Here is a 14,316-nt window from a genome sequence, read left to right as displayed (position 1 = left end):
TTTAAGAATTTTAAATTACACTAATAAATGTTTTGATTAAATATTTCTGCTTTTTATTTATTCTACCTAAAGTCACAGAATAATAACTAGTAGGTAGCTTGCTAAAGTTTAAATTGTAATTACCTACATAAAGTTCGTAGTACCTAACTACTATAAATTCTAGTAATACCTAGTTCTTTTTTTCTCTTCGTGTGTAAATTTTATGTAATTTTATTTTTTTATCTAGTTTAGTCTCTTTTTTGTATTGCTGTCCTTGAAATAATGTATTTTCTTTATTTAATAAAAGTTGCTTATTAATTTATTATCAGAAGACATAAAAATGAGGAGATGGTCCTACTTTAGTGTAGGTACCTATATGTATTTTTTCAATCAATGTTGCTAAAAAAAAGCGGTGCTCAATTAGGCTATATTTTTTTATCAGTGTCCTCAGGAACATCAGTGATCTTTTTTGTAGAAAAGGTTTATTTTTATGTATAGTTATGTTATATATTAGGTATATAGTCGAATGGTTCATGGTTTTTACTGTGCATTATTTCACTATGCTGCACTTGCTGACGCTCTCGTCTTCATTCATATAGTCTTATTAGTTTCTTGTAGAATATACCTATAGGTACATAGTATTTGTCTGATTTTACAATGCACATTCTGCCACGAATTTGTAAAATGCAACATTTGGCGGGTCTAATTTCTAAACCTATCACGTGATATTACCAGTAACGCACAACCGAGTCTCAATAGATGTCGCTACATGCTTGTCTATATAGAAATCCAATTGTATCGGCGCCACGGTCGACAACAATAAATAATATTGTTTGTTTACGTCAAGTTTACGTCCACAACGCTGCGAACCACGCTGCGAACGGCAGATTGTTCAACCCGTTCGAGTTGATAGTGCGCTTTGGCTTCGTGTGGATTCAATTATTTCCCGCCATTTTATGACATTGTGTGATATCTGTCAAAATATCTGTGGTTATTGTTTGTGCAATATGTACCTAATACAAGTTAAAATCTTATTTTCCTGTATAAAATTGGTCAGCTAGATACCTACTAAGTAGGTATATTTAATTTAGTTGATAAACTTCGAAGCAATTAAAACTACGGCATGAACCAAATTATTTAATAAAAAAAAAATAGACATATTTCCAACTTTGTACTAGGTAAGTACTTATTTATATACCTACATTTTTATCTATTGAAATTAGGACAATAAAAAGAAGTGCAGTGACTTTTATTATTATTATTAGTGATATTTATTTTCTCTATGCCTATAAATTTTTCTAAGAACAGTGCGTAAAAATGTTATAAAAATTATATTTTCTCGTTGGGAAGTAAAAACTAGCAGCTTACCTTGCTATAAGGTCATTCTTGCCTACCTTGTTAAAAAGGTTATTTATGTTTACAAATTTATATATATGTGTAGTGTGTACATAGTATATATCTTTACTCTATAACACATGTAGCTCCATATTATGATATATAAACCTAAGTACCTACCTACATAAATACATACTTAATAGATAGTACTTAGAAATGTGATCGCTCGACTCTCGGTCTCGGTGAAAAACTACCTAGGTATATCCAAGAGCCAAGAGGCCGGTTGAGCTGTCCTTTCAAATACAGTTTACATTTTTCAAATAAAAATCTACCAACACTGATCCTTATTCTACTTACCTAACCTAGTAGGTACCGTATATACGTGTGTAGGTACATAATATTATGTATTAGTTAGGTATATATCGCGACGAAACATTGACAAATCTGTATATAAACGAAAGCTATACATAACGATGTAGGTATCTTCGATTGAATTTGAATTTGAATATCGTCGATTCGACGACTCATACAAATGGACATACCCACATATTAGGTACTTACTAGCTTTCAGCGCGCGGCTTCATCCGAGTATAGGTATAAAGGAAATTGACATGCATAGTTAATCATACAAAGATGTATAAAACTACGGTTTTTAGTTAGATAAAGCTAACACGGAACCGTATAGATCTATGTTAAATTAAATTAACAAGCGACTGTCGAATTATATTGTCATTGTTAACTCGTTATGCGAAGTCTTTACTTAGTAAATGGAGTCAAGGTTCGCAAACAGCTGACTGACGGTCAGCGCTCTTGAATTGCGCCCTTCGAATAGGGAAGTGAATAAATAATCGATTATTACTTTAATCGATTATTTTTTTTCCATTTTCGATTTTTTATAATCGATTTTATTAATGGTAAAAATCGATTTTTAATAAATCGATTATAAGAATTACACAATTTAAATCGATTTTTGTAAATAGTGCTATCTGTGCGATGGATGACAAATTATGAGACTAAAGTTGACAGACTAAAAATATTCATGATATTTGATGGCAATTAAATTATTATAAAAAAAATGTGTGCATGAACTAGTGTACAAACGTAAGAAGTGAAACTTCTTTAAGACCTTATTTTTCAAAAAATAATTTACTATATGCAACTTTACAGAAATACATCGAATCACGCGTGGTAGGGATAAGAAAAAGATCGCGCGTAACGGAAAAAATGTCATGCGTAACGAAAAAAATGTTACACTACATTTTTTTCCAACCCCGATAAAGAAGTTTCACTTCAAAAAATTAATTCAAAAATTTCACATGTGAAAATTAATAAAAATTACAAATGAAAATTTTTAGAAGCATTTTTTTACTGTAATAAAATTTTAAAATTTACACCTGACAGCTAACTTCAGTATTATGAAATAATTGGTAAGTAAGTTTACTGAACAAGTCGATAAAAAAATCAGCGCCATCTGTACTCCATGTATTTGTATATCTATATTCACAAATATATAGGTATATATAAATGCATGGAGTGTTCAGGGTCATGTCCGGTACATGGTCCGGTATTGGGGCTTTTACCTTACATCGAATAGGTTTTTTCGCATAAAAATTCGAGGTGAAAACAAAAATCGATTATTTTTTTTTCAAAAATCGATTTTTCACAAATCGATTTATTTCTAAACAAAAAAAATCGATTATTGATTAATCGATTTTTCTGAATCGAGGTCACATCCCTACCTTCGAATGTTGACCGTCTCATACAGTCAGTCTAATGTTTTTTGATCATATTTAACTATAGACCAGGAGATAGTGACAGAAATTATTGGGTCATTTGTACTAGTCAGTAGTGTGAAACGATTTGTTCAAAAAAAAAAATATTAAAAAAATGCTGATTTTCGGCGGTATGGCGACCATTTGGAACCGTCCGAAAAGTAGGTATGGCATATTGGCGATATTCGTAAATGGTTGCAACACTTACGATGATTTATTGTGCATAAATTAGCCTGGTAACTACGAATGGTTGATTTTTTTCACAAGTGTCAGAAGTAAAACTTCCACTCCATATTGTGACGGTATTGAATGACGCGAATTTGAAATTTAACTATCAACGCGCTTACAAAAGATGTTTTCTTAGGATGTTTCAATATAGATAACAATAGAATTATTTCAACTCCGTAGGTACCTACGTAATATTATATTATCTGTACCTGCAACGTAACTAAATAAAATATGTACCTACTTACCACTTACCTACTTACTAACATGCTATGGGTAATTCGATCAAATTGTATTATACCTAATAATCGCAGGAATCATGGTCAATTGGTTTTCTATTGCATTAGTAAACAGTTCATCATTTTACAAAGTCGTATTTTAACATCAAAATAGTATCTAGTACTTCTAGTAGGTGATTTCAGTTTTGTAATTATACACTGTGACCATTGAAAAGATCTAGTACTTATTTAGGTAAAATTTAGTTTATGTTGGTTAGTTTTAAACAAATTGTTTTCTTATGCAACGACAAACCATTTGTATTTATTTCTTAATAACTTTGACTTTATGAACTTATGAAGATTCCTAACTGCGTATATTATAATAGACTATATTATATATACAGAAGCGCAGCCACGCGGGAGAAACCGCGGAGCGCAGTCTATTATAATATATATACGCGGGAGAAACCGCGGAGCGCAGTCTATTATAATATATATGTATATATATTATAATAGACTGCGCTCCGCGGTTTCTCCCGCGTGGCTGCGCTTCTGTTGGTCTTAGCGTGATGATTAAATATAGCCTATTTTGCCTTTCTCGATAAGTGGGCTATCAAACACCAAAAGAATTTTTCAAATCGGACCAGTATTTCTTGAGATTAGCGCGTTCAAGCAAACAAACTTTTCAGCTTAATAATATTAAGTATAGATAATAATATAAATGCATCTACTATTTTAAGTAGGTTAAAGGTATGCAAGATTTTGTATGAATCATAGTAATTAAATATGTTACTGTTACCACTTACCAATATGGTACTGATCCTTAAAAAATATGAGCTCAATGCGAAATTCAACGATACGTGATTCAGACATAAATTAAACAAGATGATAAATTAATTGATTATTCACCAATTAATTTTGTGATGTGTCTCTTGTACGTGGAAATCATAATAATGTAATTATTTACATAATCATAATTAACTAGTTTTACCCGCAGTGCTCCGCTCATGTTGTACCTACATAGCCTATAGCTTTCCTTGATAAATGGGCTATATAACATCGAAAGAATTTTTCAAATTGGTAGTAGGTATCTAGTAGTTTCTGAGATTAGCGCGTTCAAACAAACACAAACTCTTCAGCTTTAAATAATATTAGCTTAGATAAGCACGCTATTTGTAATCAATTGTTAGAGAAATTATTATAATTTGTTTACATATTCAAACCTTTAGGCCCTTTGAATATATAAGTCATTATACTTCGTTAGCCGTCTCTGCCCAATACTACCTACTTAAAAGGTCAAAGGTGTGACCTAAATTATAAGATACCTACTCAACATGAATCGAACATCCTCATCAATGAGAATAAAAATCGATTACCGTTTTTATTCACGTGCGAAATCGATTTAACTGGTTGCATCGTAAATTAATGCCACTTCGTACGAATCTATCACAGATCACAGAAATGGAATCTATACTAATATTATAAAGCTGAGTTTGATTGTTTGTTTGAACGCGCTAATCTCAGGAACTACTGATCCGATTTGAAAAATTATTTCGGTGTTAGATAGACCATTTACCGAGGAAGGCTATATATAGGCTATATAGGTAACTGTCATTCAAAATTTAGATTCGTGATCTTTGCGTATAGGTACTTAGTGTAGGTATTTTAAATTTGCACCCAAGCGCTTCCCAAGCGGCAAGCACAGAATAATAACTAGTAGCACCCAAGCGAGGTAATTAGGTACTAGGTAGGTACTTATATGACATTTCTTCAAAGAATTGTAACCTTTAAAATTAATTAGGATAGATAAACAATCATAACTACACGTTTGCACTATAGTTCCAGGTACTAGGTACATCCATAAAGCGCAAACAGTAAACAGACATTGAATTAATAAATAATCAATACAAGACGATAATCCAATAATCTGTTATATTTCTGCAACGTTTCCTCAACATAACGTGTCATGACTTTATAATACACTTTTCCTTAGTCTATGATCCTTCATATGTTTCCTTGTTGCAGATAATTTGTAAGTGGGATTTAGGTTCAAAGTTATGCGATGATGGGATGATTCGAAGCAATATTTGAAACGGTCGTTGCCCGCTCTAAAGGAATTAACGATATTGCCACAGATAATATAATATTACACTCGCCTCGTATTGGTAGAATATCTTATTTTTACGATCATTATTAACAATTTTGTTTTCTTTTTAATCACCCAGTTACCTATTTTTTATTTCCAAATAGAATTAATAAAATTGTTCCATAAAATATTAATTCTAGTAATTACCAGTATTAGTATAGATTTTTATCTGTACTACTAGTATTCAGGGGCCTACTAGTACGAGATCCGGCTGCAGGATTAGTGCGTTCATCGGTTTTTTGCTGAGAACCGAATTTTTATGTATATTTATAATTAGGAGAATATATATCGACTAGGTTGCCAGTCAAAATTTGGCCGCAAGCATGTTTAATTAAAATTTTTCTAATCGATTTTTGGGAAAAAAAATCGTTCACTTGTTTTTTGAATAAAATGTAGTCTACATCACGGCAAATGATATAAAGATTCAAAAAAATCACGGTTGCCGCTTTTCACCTGGCCGCAACATCTTGGCAGCCTGGTGCAAACAGGTATGATTTCGATTCATTTTTACGTTCATAACGTACATTTATGAATCATATATCAAATTAAAGCTAATTTTTTTCTATTTATTATCATATATGGTTGCCTAATTAAATCCGGCCGCAAATAAGGGTTGCCGGCTGTTAAAGATGTTGAATATTTAAGGTTGAGTGAAAGAAAATATGTCGTCCTTTTCAAAATGACAAATTTAAAAAGTAATATTGATTTAATATAATTAACAGCCGATCCTCTCTTTTTCTCGTTGTTTCGCTGCCGCACGCGAATGCGACGGTGTACTAATAGGCGTAAATATTTATAATTTTTAACAGCCGGCAACCCTTATTTGCGGCCGGATTTAATTAGGCAACCATATATAATAATAAATAGAAAAAAATTAGCTTTAATTTGATATGTGATTCATAAATGTACGTTATGAACGTAAAAATGAATCGAAATCATACCTGTTTGCACCAGGCTGCCAAGATGTTGCGGCCAGGTGAAAAGCGGCAACCGTGATTTTTTAGAATCTTTATATCATTTGCCGTGATGTAGACTACATTTTATTCAAAAAACAAGTGAACGAATTTTTTTCCCAAAAATCGATTAGAAAAATTTTAATTGAACATGCTTGCGGCCAAATTTTGACTGGCAACCTAGTCGACATATATTGTCCTAATTATAAATATACATAAAAATTCGGTTTTCAGCAAAAAACCGATGAACGCACTAATCCTGCAGCCGGATCTTAAACTATACCATACATACATAATACTTATACTGCGCTAACGGGGTCATTCAACTAATCTATCATAAATATTAAATATATTATCAAAATGTGCCATTATTCTTCAACTGAGTGTTTATTTTTACGAAATGTAGGTCATGATCGACGAGTAGGTATGCGACTGTTATAAATTAATATTATCAGCAATAAGGAAGCGATTATATTCTATAGATATGTGAGACATTGTTTTATTTTCATTATTAAAATATTTAAATTATTATTAAATAGGTATGATAAGTTTATCACGATACATAATATCTCGATATAAATTAGTGTCCATGAAAAAAAAATGCATCGAAACTGCGTAATTCCTCACAAATCACAATCCAACAACTTCTCTCATGTGTCCACACTAGTCACTACCACATAGTCACATAGGCACTACAGAGTATGGTAAATTAAAATATTATCTGTTAGCAGTTAGACCTACCATACTAAATCTGTGACACCATACAAAAAGAATATAATTTCCAGGGGCACTTAGGTACCCAATTATCTAAAAAGTAAGCTATTGTACATTGATTTCTATAAAGAGAAAGACTCGGAGACCTCCAAATGTCAGTTTTCTTTTTAATTCATAGCCAATAAAAGACTGAAATCGAAAAATGCCATAGTTTAGTCCAAAAACATAAAGTAAGGCTATATTAATTATTAAAGAGTCTTCCTTTTCATCTATTTAGTTTTATCAGTTTTAAAGTATTAGGAAACTGTGGTTAGGTATATATTTACGATTTACGTTTCGGAGTTTAGTCGGAAATAAAAGAGTCTAGCTAACAAATATATATAGGTACATATAATAAATCTGTAGAAGGGTCAATTCTGTACATTGAAAATATTGAAAAAATAAATAGCAGGGGGTGTTACTGGATCGATACCAAGCCCAAATATGTGATTAAAAAAATTTTTGTCTGTCTGTCTGTCTGTATGTTCAGGCATCACGTGAAAACTAACGGTTCGATTTCGATGAAACTTGGTATAATTATACCTTATTATCCTGGGCATAAAATAGGATACTTTTTATCCCGGAAAATATGTAGAAAAAAAATAAATCTTAATTTTTCCGCGCGGACGGACTCGCGGGCGGAAGCTAGTCATTAATATATATTTAATCTGTAGATTCAGCCCAAGTCGGTTCCAGACTTTCACATACCTAATTGTAAGGTCACATAACATGACGTGATATAATTAAACAATGGTTTAAGTACTGGAAAACCGGTCACACGTGTGACCTAGCTCTAACCTCGGCGAGGATATTTTTTATCTGTGAGAGAAAAGTTAATAGCGGGAAGCTTTAATTAGGTGACTTGTGAGTGAAAGTATCTATAAATATATCCTTGTATATGTTATATTATTTACGTGACACGTAGGGGGGGGGGGGGGGGGGAAGTTCCCAAACGGATTCGACGCAGGTACTTTCAAGATAAGGGCATATTAATACCAACACATTCGCGGTGGCCCTAACATCGCGAATGCTTATGGGCGGCGGGCATCATTTTCCATCAGGTGACCCACCAGCTCGTGTGCCTGCTTAAGCGATAAAAAAAGCATGTTTCGTTTAATATAAAAACATGTCGTAAGCTTAGAGTGGGGGTTCAGCTTCACCTGTATATTTATATGACGCTCTAACCGTCTTCTTCAGATTTGACCTACTGTAGTACACTTATCAAGGATCGATGACAATACACTAATTTCATATACGTGTTTTTTCAAACCTTATTATTATAATATTCTGATGGACAATCGACTTAGTCTTTTCGTTAGGTACTCGTAGAGTTAATCGACATAGCACACGTCATTCGATTAATTAAAAATAAAAAATTGATTTTTAATGATACCCCGCTTAATAACTTAATTATATTCGCGTGTGTTCTAATCTATCAACGCTCATTATCTATGTGCATATTAAAAATATAATGAATAAGTAGTTAGGATATAACCTAGTGCAGTTGCAATTTAATATAAATTATACTATTACTACATAGCTGTCCCGGCAAATGTTGTTCTGCCTTACTCTTATCACTTGGGGTATGAAAAATAGATGTTGGCCGTTTCTCAGAACTACCCGATGACAGAAAATTTCATGAGAATCGGTCCAGCCGTTTTAGAGGAGTTTGGTAACTAACATTGTGACTGGGGAATTTTATATATTAGATTTATACTAGCCGCGGGCCGCGGTTTATATTAGAGTATTTATATTTTATACTAGCTTCCACCCGCGACTCCGTCCGCGCGGATGTCGGTCTTCGCGTGGATGGTTATTTCTCCATTTTGAGTATCTCTGTCAATAACATCTTATAAATATCTATTGGACCCAATTCCCAAATACGGCTAGGCCTATAATAATATGCAACGTGTGTTCGCGGTTCTACCGGAACAACGTCTATGGATAAAACTGAAAAATTAAGATTATTTTTTTTCTACGTATTTTTCCAGGATAAAAAGTATCCTATTTTACGCCCAGGATAATAAGGTATAATTATACCAAGTTTCATCGAAATCGAACCGCTAGTTTTCACGTGATGCCTTCACATACAGACAGACAGACAGACAGACAGACAAAAATTTTTTTAATCACATATTTGTGTTTGGTATCGATCCAGTAACACCCCCTGCTATTTATTTTTTCAATATTTTCAATGTACAGAATTGACCCTTCTACAGATTTATTATATGTATGTATAGACTACTGTAATATATACCTACTCTTAGGTTTTTACCCATTGTTCCTCTCCTATTGGGTTTAGCGTGGTGACATTATTTCCTCTAGCCTCCCTCAATAAAAAAGGCTATCTAACACTGAAAGAATTTTTCAAATCGGACCAGAAGATTTTGAGATTAGCGCGTTCAAAAAAGCAAACAAACAAACAAACTCTTCAGCTTTATAATATTAAGTAGGTACCTAGAGAATAACATTATCATTGTAATTTGTATAATATATTCTTCTATACGAGACATACAAAAAATACAAACGTTGGAAATATATAAGATTAGTTGCACAAAAATATGGTATCATCAAAATATTTTAAAATATTTACTAGCAATGATCAAATGAACTCATAATTAAAGAATTTTATTTAAATGTGATCTTGGTCACGTAGGTATATATATAATGAATCAATATTAGGTATCAATACATTTGAAGTTATTTAACAAGTTCTTATAAACAAGCTATTTCTCGCAAGTACATATTTAAAAAAAATGTTGTGTGGTTTTATGAAACCACGGTAAAAGTGAAACTTTTTTTACACTATAGACATTTAACTAAAAATATTTGTACGATAATTATCGTACGTATCGTGCGTCACGCGACATGCGCTACACAGACCAAAAAGTTTGAGACGATGTAATAAAAGTTTCACTTTAAAAAAAAATATAGAATACATAGGTATCCTATACTAGCTGTGCTCCGCGGTTTTTGCCGCTCCTATTGGTCTTAGCGTGATCGTGAGCTATCGAATTTTTCAAATTTCAAATTGGACCAGCAGGTACTTCCTGGGATAAGCGCGTTCAAAGAAACAAACAAACACACTTTTCAGCTTTATAATATTATTTTATTGTAAGTATAGATTACAGACTATAGTTACACCACAGAAAACTAACGAATTGACGTAACTCACAGTCATTAGTTAACGGTTTTTAAAGGCTTCGTAAGTACCTAGGTATTATTATAATAGATCTTGTATTATCAGCAATTTCTTTGAATTAATGCTTCTTCGTCGCATACGTCTTATGTCCGCTCTTCTATCATTCATTTTCCTTGCAGACTTTAGATTTGTAACACAACTTATTGTAATTCTATCGATATATATAATATATAAATATGATGAAGATACACGGATTCCTTCGAATCGATATAAATTAAATGAAAATTTGATGAATTTTAATTTTTATTACTATACGCAATGCTGTATTTTTAGGGTACAGCATAAAGGTAAATCTAAACCCAAACAAATACCTACTCACAGCTACTACAATTATAATAGGTACTTCGTTTATTGGGTAAGAGAAAGAGCATGGTAAGAGTATTAATTTATTGCTCAAAGACCTAAGTTTTATTAGGACCTCCAACTTCCCCACACTGCCCACACATCACGTGAAAGTTGAAAAACAATAGCATACGCATGCTACTATTTACCAGTGATTAACCATCTCTATCACAATATACAGACGTAGTATATATCTGTCAACTGTGTCTCTATCTAGCTCTAAGAGCTACATATTAACTACTAGCTGTGCCGCGCGGTTTCACCCGCATTGCTCCGCTCCTGTGGTCTTAGCGTGAAGATAATATATAGATATAGCCTTCCTCGCTAAATGGCTATCTAACACCGAAATAATTTTTCAATTCGGACCAGTAATTTCTGGGATTAGCGCTTTCGAACAAACAAACAAACTCTTCAGCTCAAGCTTCAGCTTTATAATATTACAATACAAACAGTATAGATTTAGTAATCTGTGCTTCTGTTGACCTTCACCGCGAGACGGCCAGTTCTCTAGTAGAAGAAATGAAACATTCAGATTATTTTTAAGCTATTGCATAGCTTCTATCGCGGGCCTTGAGCGCGGGGACCGAATCGAGAAATTCCGTAACGAAAAACCTCACGCTCCCCACTCCGACGGGCGCGGAGCTCGGAGGTGTGGCTTGGAGGCATCAGGCATAGCATGCAATAGCTTTACCGCGGCAGTCCCCGAGTGCCACACGTCGTTTTTTTTTAATTTGTTATAACTAGTACCTATCTGTGATTCAGATCATCAGAATGTCAAATAATCTATATCTGTATTGCGATTTATTTTTTAATCTGTGGCCGGATGAGCAAAGTGTGAGGCTCTTAGGTGTGAGGCCCTCGGTGAGGCATATAATATGTGACCCCGTCGGTTTATGGCGTCCTATTACAAAATTCCCAAGATAGTTCGAGTAATTGCATGAAAGATGTGTTGATGAAAACCAGTATGAGAGAATTTTATCAAAATAATAACTAAAAAGTTGAATTTGATGTTGAATTCTTTTAAAAAACTATACTTAATCAATACTAATATAATAAAGCTCAGGAGATTTTTTGTTTGTTTGCTTGAACGCATTGATCTCAGGAACTACGGTTCCTATATTTTGAAAAATTATTTCACTGATGAGATCACAGATCACAGAAACTAAAGGACTGAGATAGTCCATTTATCGAGGAAAGCCATAGATAGGCTTATAAATCTTCACGCAAGGACGAAAAAGAGGAGAACAATCACAGTTAGTACATTGAGTAATTACTGTGTACTGAGTTAGTAGCGGTTTTTTTGAGTTAATTTAATTTATTTGAATTTATTTTCATACAAAGAAAGAAGGATCTTTAGAGGACGTAGGGTACTTTTCACGGTGAAAAATTATACACTGACATTACCTAGTGGATAAGTTTAAATTCGAAAATGTTACTAGAGATTTTTCAATGCTTGGATAAAACTTATTCGTCGAATAATGTATAAAACTAACATTTTAAAAACGTATTCTAATTGCCCGTATTTGACAGTTTACGTGACATTTTAATATTATCGTGTAATACTTTATTGGACAGATAAGTTTTATCCAAGCATTGAAAAATCGGCACTTATGTGAGCAAAGGCGTGGGCTAGTTAGATAAATAATTATGATGATTCAATAATAACATACCTATCTACAATGGAACTATGCTTTGTTGATATATTATTAGGCATGACGAAAAGTTACTACATATAATACTGCGTCCGATATTCATAACACTAATATTTATTTTAAAAATATTTGCTACGACGAGTCGACGACATGCACACAAATAAACCAATTATTACATATTATGTATATGTTCGATACTAGCTGTACCTGTATAATAATATAGAGTCACACCATGACTTTGAATACTTAATATTATATAAATGGCATGATATTGAGGTACCTTTTTTGACTAAACTATTTTCAACCGACTTCAAAAGTATCTCAATACGACTGTTTTTTTTTGGACAATAATTTTGTAAATTTTGACTTTTTTACCGAATTTGGAGGGGGTTATTTGGCTGTTAGATACAGATAGGTACCTACTATTAGTAGGTGGCTACTATACACATCTTCCGTAAGCCCTACATCGTTATTTGTACTGATCGTGGGAAAGCAGCGCAGATGTTTACCTCACCTGCTCTCGACCAATGACCTGAGTCTGCAGATGCTTCTCTATCCTGTCATGTCTGCTCCGTTGTTTATATTGAAACAAACAATTACATCACCAAACTATTTGATATGTGATTTTGTAACACGTCGCAAACATATTTCTTGGAACGAATGTTATAGGTGTGAATAATTAATAACACAAAATTTAAGCTATGATTTCAAAAGTATGAATAAACCATATTGCCGCGAAGGCGACTTCGCCCTCGTTTTCAAAGAAACGCATAGTTCCCATTCCTGCGGGATTTTCGGGATAAAAAGTAGCCTATGTCTTATTCTGGGTCTTCAGCTACCTATATTATGTATACCAAATTTCATTGTAATCAGTTCAGAAGTTTTTACGTGAAAGAATAACAAACATCCATTCATCCATACATCCGCACAAACTTTCGCGTTAGTACTTAGGATTTACTTCAAAAGTACTTTTTTTGTCTGACGGTCATAGTATGCTGTATGATTACTATGTAGTGGGTATAGGCCATAGGGTCCATTCATGATAACAAAAAAATTTAAAGAAAAAACAAATAATTAATTTATATTTATTTAATACGAAGGAACGCAGAGTCACCAACGCAGTGGTCCAGAGCCTCCATCAGGTCCATGGTTTCCTGGTGACAGGTTTCCGCTGTGTAAGATTTGGAGGCGATTCTGTCTTCACAAGACTTCAGTGTGATCAGTATCTTCTTTACGTGATGGTCCTCTAAAAGGTTAGGATTGTGAAGTTGAAATTTAAATGACTCTATATATAAATTTAAACATGCAAAAACTTTAATAAAACCGAAACAAATATTGAAAAACGTAAGATTATTGTAGGTAGGTAATAGTATGAAGGAGATATTTAAAAGAATAAAGAATAAATCTTACTTTCCATACAAATGCCTCGTGCTTTGGTCAGCTGGTCGGGCGAATTCTGAGCAAAAAAATCATAGTTAGATATACATATTATATTCATCACATTGATGTAATATGGCCTCGTTATCGATTACCTACTAATCAGACAAAAGCCGGTAGCTAACTATAATTTTCGATCCAGAATCCATATCTTTGTTTAATTTTTGTATTAAAAAAAGCCTTATTCTAAAGCCGAAGTGAGCTGAGTTTATGAAATTAACTTATTGACCTTGGTCCTTGATCTTTATATGCCTAAGAGGAAATGTCCCTCATAATTATTCGTGTAAGTACTGTACCGCAAC

The sequence above is a fragment of the Colias croceus genome, chromosome 24, assembly GCF_905220415.1.
Source record: "Colias croceus chromosome 24, ilColCroc2.1".
NCBI lineage: Eukaryota > Metazoa > Arthropoda > Insecta > Lepidoptera > Pieridae > Colias > Colias croceus.
The sequence above is the reverse complement of the archived record's forward strand: the minus strand, read 5'-3'. Positions refer to the sequence as shown.